This window comes from Sitophilus oryzae, unplaced genomic scaffold, assembly GCF_002938485.1.
Source record: "Sitophilus oryzae breed Bouriz unplaced genomic scaffold, Soryzae_2.0 scaffold_380_pilon_pilon, whole genome shotgun sequence".
Lineage (NCBI taxonomy): Eukaryota > Metazoa > Arthropoda > Insecta > Coleoptera > Curculionidae > Sitophilus > Sitophilus oryzae.
Genome location: NW_022146952.1, coordinates 409,295 through 426,728, shown reverse-complemented (window position 1 = coordinate 426,728; position 17,434 = coordinate 409,295).

Below are 17,434 nucleotides of genomic sequence, written 5' to 3'. Positions count from 1 at the left end.
CAGCAAACGTACAGGTGAAAGGCAAGTTGTTGAGGTTTCAAATATATCTTATTATATGAACATAGAAACCCTAAATAATATTGATTGTCTTAGAAAAGAGCCTCAATTATAGAACAAGGACTAGCACAACGTGTAGGAGATAATAAAGGTGATAAAGGACTAATTAAATCTGAACTTTACCACAACGAAGGTTTATGATGTCCAACGGGTACCTCTACACGGACAACAGGAACGGATGGAATTCTAGACTGTTCTGTGCTACGGTCTGGATCGGTCTTCTTGCTCTACAATTACGAACAACCAAATAAGATTTTAGAAAGATAACACTCAACTAATCATTCTACACCACGTGGGCATGGAAAAGTCGAAAACCAGTCAACAATACGAATAAAAATCAATTGAGCATTGACTTAGAATAGGCAGAAGAATTATAGCATACCTTGGAACTATTCGGGGACTTCTTGGGCACGTGGAATCGGGATATCGGTCGGAAAAATTTGGCTATTTAATCCCTTACGGAAATTGGTCGGTGGTCCATGTAAACTCAACAAAATCCAACCACGTCTCTGACCAAATGTGCGGTTCGGAAGACTTAATCATTCTCTAGGAAGACCTGCTATTCACCAACAGGGAATGCTTCACGAAACGGCAGCCAGTTCTTCACGACGACATTCGGACGGTGGGTACAGAAGAAGTGATGCAAGGATTCGATTTTCTTCACAAAATCAGATTTCAACCAGAAATCTCCCTCCAGGATATAGATAGAGAACTATATATCTTGACTAGTCCAACTCACAAAAAGGCATAAATAAAAAACGACGTTCTAGAATATTTTCCCCTCAGCCATATTCCATATCCGGTCAATGAACGAACTTAACTCACAAATTCCTACAATTAAATGAACGAATTGCACACTGCGATCCACATCAAAAATAACCAATTTAACTACGAAATTTTATCTGATAATTATAAAATTTCAATAACCAAAACAAGGGATAAATAAATCCAAAAACATCTGATTTGATCTGACAGTGACAAGTGACAAGTGATGACCAAAGATAAAAAGAGGTCGACAAAAATTCTAATGCTGGGCCAGTGACAATATTGTGGAGCTGGCATATCGCGGTGTATATCGGGTTGCATAATCGTAAAATTTAAATAAAATAATATTTAACAATAAAATTATAGTAAACATGATGCAAAAATAATAGTTATTTGTGATAATTTATGAGCTAGCACACAGAGGTCGTAGCGAGGAAATTTGACTGTTACAGTCTAAATTATCTATTGTAAAAGTAGAAGCATTTTGTTTTCCTACATCTACCACTGTAAATAAAGCAATGCCATTATTAGAGCGGTTGTAATTTATTTTTAGACGTTCTGATTTCTTGAAGTTTAATAATTGAATTTTCAGGCATTCAACTTTTTCGCCATTTTCAGATTTTTTTCTATAGGTAAGTGAAATCTGGAGAAGTACAATTAGCGTTGTCTCTTTAAAACACTTAGTATATAAAATGTATTAACAGTAAGAAGGCTTAACAGTAAGCCGCTAAGGACCTTTATTATAATAGGAGAATCGCCAATTCTGGTAATGTTGCTAAAGAAACATGGTCTATTGTGAATGATTTGAGAAACCAAGCTTTTTCGTCTAGCAATATCTCTACCTCACCTGAGAACCTTAACGATTACTTTGTTAATGTCCTTCTCATGATCCACTTTCATATCTCTCTAATGATAATGTAAACTTACACAGTTTCTTTTTTTTTGCCCGTAGTTTTAGAAGAGCTTCGCAGTACAATTAATACCATCAAAAATAAATCCTCATCTGGGACCGACGGGCTAACTTTAAAAATGTTATCGAATCTGCCAGAAAGCACTCTGAATCACCTAACTCCTTTAATAAACATGTCATTCCAAAATGGTATTTTACCAAAATGTCTTAATCCTCTGCATAAAGGAGGAGACAAAGATCAAGCTCCTAACAATCGCCCAATTGCATTCCTTCCAACGCTATCTAAAATCATAGAAAGGTTGGTTAAAAGAAGGCTGGTATCTTTTCTGTTTAAGTACAAAATACTTACTGAACATCAATTTGGATTTCTAAACAACAAGTCCACAAATGACTATGTTTTCCGTCCCTAATAAAGTTTACTCCAGCCTAAATAACCATCATTCTACAGCAATTTTCTGTGATTTTTCTAAGGCGTGCTCTAAGAGAAAATATCCTTTCAATGTAACACTTAATTAATGTAAAAACATACACAAAGAGGAGGAACAACGAATTCAGGTAAATACCTGAATTAGTTGCAAATGCAGACCATGTGTGGCCAAGTAACTGAAGAAAGTGGTCGGTAGTTAAGATTACCCACAAGAGAGCACACGGGAAAATAGGTAAACGTAAAGTAACCGTTTTTATGCCAAGCAACAATAACATCTGATCAAACCGATCAGTAACCACTGATCAAACGTACCAATGTCAACCGCCTCAGCTCATGCATGTCTGCATCCATTTCCCTCATGGGTGAATGATTTTCTCTAGTATATAAGCTCAACAGTTTTAAGATTTAGATTAGGTTATACTTAAAAACGGTCAGTGTCTGATAGAAACATTGTGTAATTTAAATTGAATGAAGGCGATGAAAATTTCGAAGTACTTATAGTAAAAATGTTTTGTTTTATGGATACTTATAGAATAATATAGAATAATTTCTAGGAAACTGCCAAGCCAAGCCAAGGCCAAAAATACAAAAAACAACATAATTATGAAGAGAAAATAGAGGTATATAAAAAAGTAAATATACCAAATCAAAGAAAAATTAATATATTAAGGACATATATATATTTCCCATTTATCTAGTGCAATAGTAGTAAATTCCCAAGATTCAGGGCATCACTTTGCCAGTTAATAATGCTTATTAAGTGCTACCTTAATCACATCAAAACCTGTCACTTATATACTAAATCTAATAAGAATAATAACGTGAAGTCATCATTTCTCCGAGAATATGGAAAATAATGGCACCAAAATGCAAATGGGGTGTCAGCAAGGAAAGCGATCGACGTGTAACTTGTTACGCCATCACAGATAGAAACGGCTTCAAATGGAACATAGCATTTCCTTCCTCTTGTAATTTCAATTGCTTTATAATGTTATTAATTAATCCATTACGAATTTAGTACAGCTGAATATAATTTATATATACTTTTTTTATTTTTATCTAGCTAGGAGTAAAAATAAAACCAATAACCAAAAAAGATCCTAAATAATTTTTGTATGTAAGGTATCTTAGTAAAAGTAGATCACTGATTACTGAAAGATATATAGATAATTGTAAATTATGTAACAACATATTTGCCAAAAAAATAAAACTGAATAAGAAAAGTAATATTATACATTAGAATTCACCAAGTGGAAACAATTATTAATTTCATCCTACGCGACCTAGTCTTAATGGGAATGAAATAACAAAATTTAATAGTAGGCGTAAGCTTGTATGTTTAACTGCCAACAACTTCACAAGTTATTCCTAAAATAATAGAATTCAAAGTTGTTTTAATTTGCACAATCAAAATAATTTGTCAAGAAATAACTGTATTTCAAAATATATATTTATTTTATAATTATTACTCATAAAAAAAAGTAATTTCGGGATGTGTATTCTATTGTATTATCCCTCAGTTAATACCCCATTTTATTATATCATTAAAATATGGACGATATAACGTATGATTAAACGTATGAAAAAACGGGGTCTAGTTGGCTAGGAAATGAACATCATTTGATAGCCATCGCTGACGCCATTTTTTTAATCATATTATATTATTATTATTTTCTCAATGCAATTAAAATTGATAAAATATATTTTGTTAAATGTACAGGGTGGGCCAAATTCGACGATTTTAAATGGAAACATCCTTCTCTATAAGAGATAGACGAAAACTAATATTGGTGTCTGGAGCTCAATTTTCATCAAAAATATGATGGTGAAAACCGCATATCAATATCTGTTACCGTTTCGGAGTTACGGGGTGTTTTTCAAAAAAGTGCATTTTTAACAAATCGCTGTAACTTTTTTGTTATGGAAAATTTTGTATTTCTATGAAAACATTTCCAAAGCACCTTTTTACGTAGAATTTAATGGTTTAAGTATCATTTTTTTAACATTAATAATTTAAGAGTTATCAACAGAAAAATTGATTTTTTATTTGGGACACCCTCTATATTTTTAATTAACTGAAAAGAATTGAAAATTACCTTTCCAAAAATATAACACACTTGATATTTTAATATAATCCCTTTCGAAATACAAAATTTTTAAAAGTTCGCCACTTTTAATTAGTAGGCTTTGGACCCCTTATAGATGATATGCCCTTAATGGAACTCGAAAACATATTTTTCCAGCAAGATGACGCACCGCCTCTGAACGAAGTTATTAGCAAATTTTTGCAGCCAATTTCAAGAATAATTGGATAGCTAACCAAGATCCCAACCGTTGGCCGTAGAGGCCGCTTGACTTAGAGCCCATGGATCTAATCCTATGGATATATTTGCGAATAAAGGTTCCTTATTCTTCCGTATAATCTAGACAAGAATTAAAAATACTTAGCAGTTATGAAAGGGTATCATTCACCCCTACTGAGTTAATGAATTCCGCGAGAAATGTTCAAAAACTGCCATAACAGATATAAGGTTGATATCTCATGTCTTGGTTTGCTATTTATTTTTATTGTTATTAGACATAGTTTAAATGTGTTAATGTTGGTTAAATATATTTTAAATTGTTATAAAATTCTGCAACTCTCATAGCAAATATTATTTTCGTTTTAATTGATGCTCACAGCTAGATTTTTTTTGCATTACAGCCGGTGCCGTTCAAAGCCTACTTATTTAAAGCGGGCGAATTTTTATATACTCTATATCTCGAAAAGGAATCCAGTAAAATATCAAGTGTGTTATATTTTTGGAAAGGTAATTTTAAATGCTTTTCAATAAATTAAAAATATACAGGGTGCCCCATATAAAAAATCAAATTTTCTGTTGATAATTCTTAAATTATTAATTTTAAAAAAATATACTTAAACCATTAAATTCTACGTAAAAAGGTGCTTTGGAAATGTTTTCATAAAAATACAAAATTTTCCATAGCAAAAAAGTGACAGTGATTTGTTAAAAATGCGTATTTTTGAAAAACACCCCGTAACTCCGAAACGGTAACAGATATCGATATGCGGTTTTCACCATCATGTTTTTGACAAAAATTGAGCTCCAGACACCGATATTAGTTTTTGTCTATCTCCTATAGAAAATGGTGTTTCCATTTAAAAGCGTCGAATTTGACCCACCCTGTACATTATGGAATATAGTATATATTTTGTTACAACTGTAAATATGAAATAAAAGTCAAAGGCAGCATGATACAAAAATTATTTTTTTTATTTAACATAACTTATTAAAAACAATACGTAAAGCTGTAAAATTAAAATATTTTCATCTCTCGGCAAGAACAAGGTCGCTGGTTATTTATGGAAACGGTCTGTTATTAAGTAAAATATACATAGAAAATATACAAACTAACGCAAAAAGTGAGATACAAAAGTTATACGGTTTTTAAATGTCTATTAGCTAGTATAGTAATAATATATTTTTATATATATATATATATATATATATATATATATATATATATATATATATATATATATATATATATATATATATATATATATATATATATATATATATATATATATAGTAAATTTAAGTATATAGGGCGGTCATAAAGTTGTGGCACATCAAACTTTATTTTTTTTAAATGCAACCTTTTATCTTATTGCATATTTCAATTTTTCCACCTATTTTAAGCAAAAATCGTAATATACATAATGTACCTAAATTCAACCATTTCCGAAAGATAAATAATTAATTATAAATAGTAAATCGAACATTTTATAATTTTTAGAGAATGCATGAACGATTTTATTATTTGAAACCAACACGAGCAACTGTGAAATCTGTGAAAAACCACCTTCACTTTTTTGATATTTGTTAAAGCTTCATGGATCTTTAAAAATAGTGACTAAGCAAGTAGTAAAGCATCTTATCTGTATTGTAACATTTTTAGTTCGTTACATGTCTTTCATATATAATATATGATGTCTGGCGTATCATCACCGGATTCCGTATCACTGAGGCCTGATAATTTACTTGACGCCTTATTACGCGCCTGGCGTAATTTTTACGTTCTCTAGTCAGCAACCCTGTTATCGTTTCACTGCTTCTGTGGAGGGCTGTCAAGATCGTTTCAAGGCGCCTCTCTGCGTTTTAACCTCACTTTTGGTCACCCTGCTTTTAGAAATGGTAATTTAAATCTTGCTGCAAAATCTGAATCAGCTGCCATTTCGAAGCTACAGCTACAAGATGAGATATTATCTTTATTAGATTCGTTATTATTATGGAATATTTTTAGGGTAGAGTTTTGGATTAGCCCACCTTAACTCGTATTTGTATTTTGCTGGTACATTGGTGTTCTTTCGTTTTGTCCTCCAGAATGTTACATGGAAGAAAGGACAGTTTCTTTGTTTATTATTGATCCCTCGGAAGTATTTCGAGGTAGGTTTATTGTGTTTATTATACCTGGGCAGGTTTTAAACACGAGTTTCATGTTTTTAGGGTCCAAGGTATGCAGGTGTCCCATATATATGTATTGATTCCAAGGTTATGGTCCAAGTTACGGACTGTATCTTGTGGTAAAATGTCCAAGGTACGGACATTATCCAAGGTCCTAGTAGTATCCAAGGTACGGGTATTGTTCCCATGTATAGTTTTCCTATGGACAGGTGTCCGATGGACGAGTGTCCACTGTACGGATAGTTTATTCCATATACAGAGTGCCCCAGCGTGGATGTGGCGTTGGCCCCATGCTGCTTCGTTCCTGTTTTTAAGCCTAATCGATAGTTACGGCTGTATTAGTTCATGGTGTCCTCATCCTGGCCCCTTTTGTTGCATTGGCCGAAAGACAGAACAGAGATGGAATCCCACCTCACGCTATTACTGTTTGAAGCAGGATTGCCTCAAGAACAATCAGCTAAGTTTAGATTTAAGTTCTAGTTTTTATGTTTTACATTTTCAGTCTTGAATAATATCGTACAGACTTTACGTTTGGTGGTTAAATTTTTTATGTCAGTTTAGTATTTAAAATATGATTTAGATCTTAGTTTCTTTGGGAACATTACGTTTTGTAATAGTATTACTTTCTATATAATATTATCTTTGCGTCATTTTGACAGATGAATAACCGAACCGATTCTAGAATCTAAGGCAACATCTTAGATTTAATATCGTATAAAATTTAACAAATTAATTAAAGTAATGCTACCTTTTTTATATTTTCTATATCTCTATCTATATTGTATTTTTCATAGTCTTTCATTGAACGTATTTAATTTTTTTTAACATAACTTTCTTCGACATAAACTACCCACTATAATGATTAGAATTTTACAATGTTATTTACCATCAAAGAACGTCATGAATAAATATAGTCATTAGTTTTAAGTAATATACAATTGTGTTTTCTTTCTCTGTACATGCCTGGCGCCCAATATCAATGTTGTTTTTTTTATTATTATTAATTAGTTTTTCTCCAGTGAAATAGGTACCTTATCCACGATTGCTCTCCGATGAAAAGCTGCCGTTCGCAATGGTAGTGGTTTAAAAAAACGCTATGGTATCTTAAATTTTTAAGAGTTGTTTTAAAAAAATTCGTTCACACGCCTAGCATCTGATATGGATAACATACGTTTTTCTCCAATTATCGCAGATTGAAAAGTTTGAAATTCCGTTGATAATCAGTAAACTTGTTTTTAAGGATTGCTAATTTATATCATTGGCAAGCTTTTGCGACGCCCATCAGTTATATATATATATATATATATATATATATATATGAAATGAACAAAATTCTTACAGCTTTAGTGTATATTAATAAATAATATTTTCTTGCCTTTAGCTGTGTATTTTTTCTAATTTCGAAAAATCGAAAGTAGAGAATATATATATGAAATGAACAAAATTCTTACAGCTTTAGTGTATATTAATAAATAATATTTTTCTTGCCTTTAGCTGTGTTTTTTTCTAATTTCGAAGTAGAGAAAAAATAAAAAAAATAAAAGTAAAAAGAAAATTATTTTGCCTGTCGTAAAGGGGAACCAAGCTCCACTCCACAACCGGTTTCTGGGCCTACCCTTCATCAGGTGGGCTGTCCAGGGCTGGTTCTCACCGATACGGCAAGCAAAACTTCTTCTCTATCAACAGACGATGTCGTCAAGTGTCGATGAGTGAGATATTAGTGCATCTCGTCAAAAGATGGTAAAAGAGCGTTTTCGGCCCGCTCAAATATATGAAATGAACAAAATTCTTACAGCTTTAATGTATATTAATAAATAATATTTTCTTGCCTTTAGCTGTGTATTTTTCTAATTTCGAAAAATCGAAAGTAGAGAAAAATTTTAAAAAATAAAAAGTAAAAAAGAAAATTGTTTTGCCAGTGTCGTAAAGGGCTCCACTCCACAACCGGTTTCTGGGCCTACCCTTCATCAGGTGGGCTGACCAGGGGCTGGTTCTCACCGATACGGCAAGCAAAACTTCTTCTATATCAACAGACGATGTCGTAAAGTGTCGGTGAGATATTAATGCATCTCCCGTCAAAAGATGGTAAAGAGCGTTTTTCGGCCCGCTCAAATATATGAAATGAAACGTGGGAGTGGAGCTTGGTTCCCCCCTTTACGACAGGCAAAACAATTTTCTTTTTACTTTTTATTTTTTTAAAATTTTTTCTCTACTTTCGATTTTTCGAAATTAGAAAAAATACACAGCCAAAGGCAAGAAAATATTATTTATTAATATACACTAAAGCTGTAAGAATTTTGTTCATTTCATATATTTGAGCGGGCCGAAAAACGCTCTTTACCATCTTTTGACGGGAGATGCATTAATATCTCACCGACACTTTACGACATCGTCTGTTGATATAGAAGAAGTTTTGCTTGCCGTATCGGTGAGAACCAGCCCCTGGTCAGCCCACCTGATGAAGGGTAGGCCTAGAAACCGGTTGTGGGAGTGGAGCTTGGTTCCCTTTACGACAGGCAAAACAATTTTCTTTCTTTTTTTTTTTTTTTATTTTTTTAAATTTTTCTCTACTTTCGATTTTTCAAAATTAGAAAAAATACACAGCTAAAGGCAAGAAAATATTATTTATTAATATACACTAAAGCTGTAAGAATTTTGTTCATTTCATATATTTGAGCGGGCCGAAAAACGCTCTTTACCATCTTTTGACGGGAGATGCATTAATATCTCACCGACACTTTACGACATCGTCTGTTGATATAGAAGAAGTTTTGCTTACCGTATCGGTGAGAACCAGCCCCTGGTCAGCCCACCTGATGAAGGGTAGGCCCAGAAACCGGTTGTGGGAGTGGAGCTTGGTTCCCCCCTTTACGACAGGCAAAACAATTTTCTTTTTACTTTTTATTTTTATAAAATTTTTTCTCTACTTTCGATTTTTCGAAATTAGAAAAAATACACAGCTAAAGGCAAGAAAATATTATTTATTAATATACACTAAAGCTGTAAGAATTTTGTTCATTTCATATATTTGAGTGGGCCGAAAAACGCTCTTTACCATCTTTTGACGGGAGATGCATTAATATCTCACCGACACTTTACGACATCGTCTGTTGATATAGAAGAGGTTTTGCTTGCCGTATCGGTGAGAACCAGCCCCTGGACAGCCCACCTGATGAAGGGTAGGCCCAGAAACCGGTTGTGGGAGTGGAGCTTGGTTCCCCCCTTTACGACAAGCAAAATAATTTTCTTTTTACTTTTTATTTTTTTTTTTTTTTTTTCTACTTTCGATTTTTCGAAATTAGAAAAAATACACAGCTAAAGGCAAGAAAATATTATTTATTAATATACACTAAAGCTGTAAGAATTTTGTTCATTTCATATATTTGAGCGGGCCGAAAAACGCTCTTTACCATCTTTTGACGAGAGATGCACTAATATCTCACCGACACTTTACGACATCGTCTGTTGATATAGAAGAAGTTTTGCTTGCCGTATCGGTGAGAACCAGCCCCTGGACAGCCCACCTGATGAAGGGTAGGCCCAGAAACCGGTTGTGGGAGTGGAGCTTGGTTCCCCCCTTTACGACAAGCAAAATAATTTTCTTTTACTTTTTATTTTTTTTAATTTTTTCTCTACTTTCGATTTTTCGAAATTAGAAAAAATACACAGCTAAAGGCAAGAAAATATTATTTATTAATATACACTAAAGCTGTAAGAATTTTGTTCATTTATATATATATATATATATATATATATATATATATATATATATATATATATATATATATATATATATAATGTGTGCACTATGTTCGCATATTTGAAGTGAAACTTCTTCTTTCCTTCGTCTGTCTGCCTGTCCGTCTGAGGACTCCATTCAGATACCTCTATTCACATGCTGAGTTTGTTTCCAATCATAATCCATAATCCTGATGATTTCGCCCATTTAGAGGCATAGGTTCGAAACGTCGAGGGCGTCGTCCTGTAGCCCGTCCCCAATTATGTCGGAATCAAACTATCGTCGTATCCAACTTTGCAGGGTGGGACCGTGTGCACCGTCGCTCACATAGTCTACACACCAAATTTGGTCGCGAACGGAGGACCTTAACTTTTGACGTATCTTACATCAAAACTGTCACAGTGACACGTGTCGTACACAGTCAAGTTGGCCTTTGTCCAATCTATCGACATACCAAATTCCATTTAAATCGGACGATTTTCTGATTTGATTCATTGATGAAAGAGTTTCGTAGTACACGAAACGTCGTCAAAATCATGATATTTTGAAAAATGAGATTGGAAAAAAGATGGGGTTTTCGAGCCCCATCTACAATCTGAGTTTCAGCCCACTAGCTTACATAAGGTCTGGGTTACAATTCTCTAAATACCCATTAAATCGGACGATTTATTCTCCGTTGATGATGGGGTTTCATAGTGCATGAAAAGTCGTCAAGATATAAAAAGAGGGTTGTTCGTTCCCACCTACATTCCGAGTTTCAGCCCATTAGCTCGTATAGGACCCGAGTTAGTTACGACGCTCAGTCATAACTTCCTATCGTTACCACTTTTCCTTTCGCGTCTCGTGTATCACAGCCTTCAATTTTACTACCATCGCGCGTAAAGAAGTTTCACTTCAAAAATATTTTTTTTTCTGAAATACCAACTTCGTTTGAATTCAAACGGAAATCTGCATATCAGTAAAGGCGGGTTTTCATTAGTGGATTTTATTGATCAATATCATTGAATCTATACCATTGAACATAGAAATAAATGGAATATTCGTTCACATGATTCAAGAATATTGAACATTCAATCTAGTTATTAGTCTAGTTATGATGTGTGAACATTTAATAAACACAATGAAAAACAGGAAACAAAGAAAACCTCGTCGTTGGTAGGTCAAGCCATGGAGTTTAAAATGGAAAAATGAAGGCGCTTCAGTAAAACTGTAAGTAGAATTGGTAACAGGTAACTCAGATGCCTATAAAAACTATTTAAGAATGAGTGAAGAGCATTTTGACTCCAGAAATTTTGCAACATGGAAATCCCTCCATTTAAACGACATTTTGATTTCTTATTTCAACAGAAACACACACCGATAAACACTTCGATGTGACTGAACGCTTGTTCTCACGGGCAAGCACTATTCAATTTCATTGAATCAATACGATTGTTCCACCAAAAGTAGAAATGGCTTCCAGTTTTCTAGAAATGCGAAAACATTCAACAATATGGTTGAAATAATGTTCACATTAATCTGTTTTATTTCAATGACATAGATGCAATGATATTGATCAATAAAATCGACTAATGAGAACCCGCCTTAAAACTGTAAACTTTTCAAGCAATGGTTAACGTTTCTCGAGGGTATATCTCCCTATATCAGAGGCAAAATCAAAGCGGATATAACAATAATTTAAAATATCTAAATATCTTCACTCCGTGAACTTAAATTTTTACCACAGGCACATTTATTAAAATCGGCTTCTGATAGACCGACATTACAATTGTTTGAGTGGAAAAATACTCAAATTTATTTCCAGAAATGAGCTCGTCACAAATGTATAGCCAATATTCTTGTCCTCTCTTAACGTTAGTTCGAATTTTTATTAAAAATGTTTCTAAAAATATCCGTCACACATAATATTTGTTAGAATAATTTGCAAAAAGTAATTCGCTGTTATTATTACTGGATGTTTTCAGTGGGATTTGTGATTGGAGTGGGATATATGTAGCTTTTAGCTAATAAATTAGTAATTTCGGTTTTATAACCCCCGGTCAACTTCAAACTGGAAGTAAAACTTGACATTTTCTATACAGAATGTTAACTTAAACCTGTTGGAATTATTATTGCTCAGTACACTGCAAGTTTCGTTTTTGTGCTCAAGTCATGATTATAGAAAATTATGTCTTTTAATTTTCAGAATACTCCAGAAGCTACTAATTCTGTGCTAAATTTCAGTCGATATTGGTCTTTTCCGAAATCAAGCTCCCGTATTAATTTAATTCCGCTACATATTCCAATAGTTCTTCTCTGATTTTTATAGTACTGTTATGATTTTCCAGGGGATTGCACATGATTTTAGTTTTATCGATGTTCAGCTTAAGGTTCAAAGCCTCGTATATGTGTTCAGCATTTCTTCTAATTGCTGTAACGTTTTTTGCAATAATCCCCACCATGTTATGTGGAAGCCAAACATGGGTGCCGTACCGCCGCGCCGGCACACAAACGCATTAAACAAGTTGCAACAGAGGCGCCTTAGACCACTATTAAGAACAAACTGGTACCACCATGTCTCAAACGTACCAGTCTTTGAAAAAATTAACTGCGAGAACGCTGAAGTCATGATTACTAAATTCCGCTTGGGCTGGCTACATATGCAGAATGCAAGAAAAGCGCCTAACCAAATCTCCTCTTTACGGTGAGCTTGTAGACGGTAAGAGGAAACCGGGTGGACAACTCAAAAGATACAAGGATATTTTCCATAAAAACTTAAACGGGATAAGCATGCAGAATAAGTGGGAGGAAGCAGCGCACAATAGAACACAATGGAGAATAATTGTAAACTCAGTTAACAATGACACCCAAAAATTGAAGAGGCGACAACAGTAACGAGATTTTTCAATATCCGGAGTGCGGAAGAGTGATAACATCACGAATCGGGCTTTTCAGTTTCAGTCACAGAAAGTCTCATGAAAAAACGCCTTGCGTAACCATCTTCTGATGCGTGTCAAATATCCTACAGCGAGTAATGGCAGTAAGTAGTAGTAACCGGCTAGTAGAAGAACTACAGTCGGATGAGATTATGGGAATGATCTCGGATCTTACACCACCAGTCCAACTCTTGACGCGCACCTACAACGTCCTGTTTCCGAACAGGGACGAGCCGTTTCCCGGCTTATCCCACAGGAATTTACTGCAGCAGTCCAAAGACTGAGATCTACCACAGTCTTGGAAAACACACCACGATCTTCCAAGCTGAGCTATATGCTATTGAAACCTGTGTGCAACTGCTGGTAGAACAGCAATGCACCGGGAAAACAATATGCATATTTTCGGATAGTCAAGCTGCGCTGAAAGCACTTGAGGCAACGAAAAGCACGTCTATGAGGATTCTTCATTGTAAGAAACTACTCAATATACTGGGAGATAGGAACAAAGTGTCGCTAATATGGATACCGGGACATGTCGGCCTAGAGGGAAATGAACGTGCTGATTCCCTCGCCAAAATTGGTGCAGGCTCGCCATTCGTGGGCCCAGAACCGACACTTAGCGTTCCTAAAAATCTCGCAAGAGACAGGCTCTGTGAATGGGTTAAGGGTGAGACGTTCCGAGACTGGAATGACAGTCCCGGAATGGAACATGCCAAGAAAATCCTAGAAGGGCCATCCAAACATAGAACAGGAGAACTCCTAAAGGCCGGTAGGAATGGAACGCGTGTGCTCACTGCAGTGTACACGGGCCACTGCCGGCTGAGATCTCACCTACAGAGGACGGGACTGGTGGAAGACGCCGAATGCCGACTCTGTATGGAAGATGATGAAACAATGAAGCACGTTATGTGTACCTGCCCCGCTGGGAGCAGGACCAGGTTTGAGATGTTTGGCAAACCCATGCTAGACCTATCAGACCTAGGAGACATATCGCCCTCAGACATAACGGCCTATATTAAGAGGCTGGATCTTAAGGATGAACTTTGACGCTCTTGTAAATTAGAGCTTGTAGAAACTGAGCCACAATAGGCCCTCGTGGCCTCAGTGGAGGGTCCCCTATGGGACCCACACTTAGTCAAATACAATACAAGTAGTAGTAAGTTAGTTGGTGATTTAGTAGGTAAATTTTTTATGGGAAGATTTCTGCAAAATAATTACGTTGCCTTGCAGAAGTTTTAGCGGCACTATAACCTTTAAAGTTTGTTTAAAAACACAAATAAGCAATCAGAACTTAATACTTTTTAATCAAACTACACTATAAATACCCTCGTTCACATACACTAGATATATTTAAAGATTCTACAAATAAAGAAACAGTTTATAAGTTTTTTGACGATTTAGAAACTCGCCGACTGCGGCAACGAAAAATTAATGGGACTGTTACGACTAAGAAATTAACACATAGGAACACTAATATCGATTTACAAACGCCGATTTACAGTACCGGTACCGCTGCTTACCGGCATAACAAACGAAATTTCCAAAACAGAAAACGACACACAACTCGGCGCGGACTTTGTTTCCTTTGAATTTTGACATAACACAATAGGTTGACAGGTGACACTATTGCAGAGCACTATTGGCATAAACTAGCGATATTAGCGATTAGAGATTGGTTCATTTAGCATACAATTTATCAACTACAATTTGTTAAACCCATCTTTTCAATATCGCTGTATTATTATATTATTATATATCGATCTAGTTATTAGTTTATCTCAGCGTTTTATTTTCGTAATTTCTTAAAAATTAACATCAATTTTCACATTCTGAATGGTTACTCAATTTTGTACTCAGTATTTCTCTAAAACTGAGTGGTGCCCAAAAGAAAAAAAAGAAAAACGTAAGTTATTTGTTATTCTTAATAATATATGATCACATATATTTCTAAAAGAAAATTCTTAAAAATATTCCAACATTTTAGTAACTGCTTGTGATGTACTGAAACTAAGTATCGATAAGTCCCGGACAGAATTGCAGTATTAATCTATTAATTTAAGATCATGAAACATAATATTTATTTACCATAAAACAAAACAAAACTATTTTTTTTAAATTGGCACTTTAAACAGAAAATTTGTATTTAGAGTAGCAATATAATTTCTAAATAATACTCTCTAAGCTTATTTAGTTAAGCCTTATTTGAATTTACTGCTTGTTTGAATTTTACACCGTTACTGAATCATTTTAAAGCTCTTTGTGAATAATTTTATTTTTAATCGGTGTGTATAATCGGTTTGTATATATAAGCGTGTTTGTTAACAATAACAACTGTATTTGTCAACAAATATTTGTTTTTATGAACAAATTATTTTCACTTAATTTTTTGTTTTGATTTTGATTAAAATTGACACAAAGAAAAATGACAAATAAAATTAAACATGTTACTCTGGACTGTCTGCAAATTTGTCATTTAAAAAAAATAATTGCTAAAAGTGAGTTTTATTAATCACATTTTGATAAATGTTATTTATAAAAGTTCGTAAATTGGAATATGATTGGAACCTTGGTAAAAAAATGGTAAATATTTTTGTGTGAAACTTCTTTACGCGCGTTGGGTGTTAAAATTCAAGGCTAACGTCAAGAAAAGTGGTAACAGCAGTGTTGCCGCATTCGGGGTAGATCTACCCCTTTGTAAAGCAATTTAATTCGCTCTGGGTAACGATCTGTGCCATACGCGGCTAAAAAAATCGGTATAATAAACTTGGTACCTGTGTACCAATATATTATAGTTGTGTGCTAGGAAATACATTTTCATGCATATTTTCATCGATATGTTTGTGGCTTCTGAATAACGGTTTTGGTAAAGCATCTAGTATTTTTTAGAATTTAGAATGAGCGGGAGGGAGTTAATCACCGCGATCTTACAGATCTATTGTGACCCCTTTTCTTGAGTTATAACTCATCATACAGTCCCAGGGCTTTGACAAAGACTTTTACAGAGGGTTTTTCTCCATCTCCACTATTGGAAATGGAACGGATAAAGCTGAAGTTCTGAAAAATGAAATTAATAAGGGCTGAAGTTTATATAACTAGACTATCAAATAAAAAGGTCTTATATATTAAAGAACTTGATGAAGTTACCACCGAATAGGATATAAGGGAAGCTGTGGCCAAAGCTGTGTTTGTTAAGCCTGATAGTTTTGATGTGAGGGCAGTCAGACCAGCTAGAGGAAGCAGACAGAATGTAATTCTGATAATTGGTGATGATCACGCAGCAAAACTAATAGCATTAGAGAAAATGAAGGTCGAGTGGACAAACTGCAAAGTTGAGGAAAGAAAAGATGATCAGAAATGTTATAGGTGCTGGGAGTATGGCCACATTAGGGCACAATGTTCTGGCCCTGATCGGGAGAATTTATGCTATAAGTGTACTAAAGAAAGACACAAAACATCAAACTGTACCAATATACCTTTCTGCATACATTGTGAAAAGAAAGGGCACCAATCAAATAATAGTTCAGTCATTGGGGATTTTTGCTTGGAAAAAAGTCCGGAAGTTTTGCAACTTTGCAGGTTTATAGGTTTTGGGGTCACTAACTAAAATCCATAAAATGCACATTTCCAGACTTGCCGCCGGCGCCGCCATCTGGCCAAGATGGCGCCCAAAATCGGTATTTTGTGAATATCTCGAAAACTATGCATTTTTAGCGAAAATTTGAGGAGAGCAAAATTAAAGAAAATAAAATTTCCTATAAAAGAGGTTTTATGAGAATTTTCGCTAAAGTCAACAAAATTTTCATAAAACTTTATTTATAGGAAATTTTATTCTCTTTAATTTTGCTCTCCTCAAATTTTCGCTAAAAATGCATAGTTTTCGAGATATTCACAAAATACCTATTTTGGGCGCCATCTTGGCAAGATGGCGGCGCCGGCGGCAAGTCTGGAAATGTGCAAGTTAGGGACCCCAAAACCTATAAACCTGCAAAGTTGCAAAACTTCCGGACTTTTTTCCAAGCAGGCTTCTTTTTTGATCCCCAATGACTGAACATGTCGAAAATACGAGACACATGTCACATGTCGAAAATAGAAGAAAAAACTGGAAACTAGTGACAATATATATAATAGTGAAGTTTTTGCAAATTAATTTAA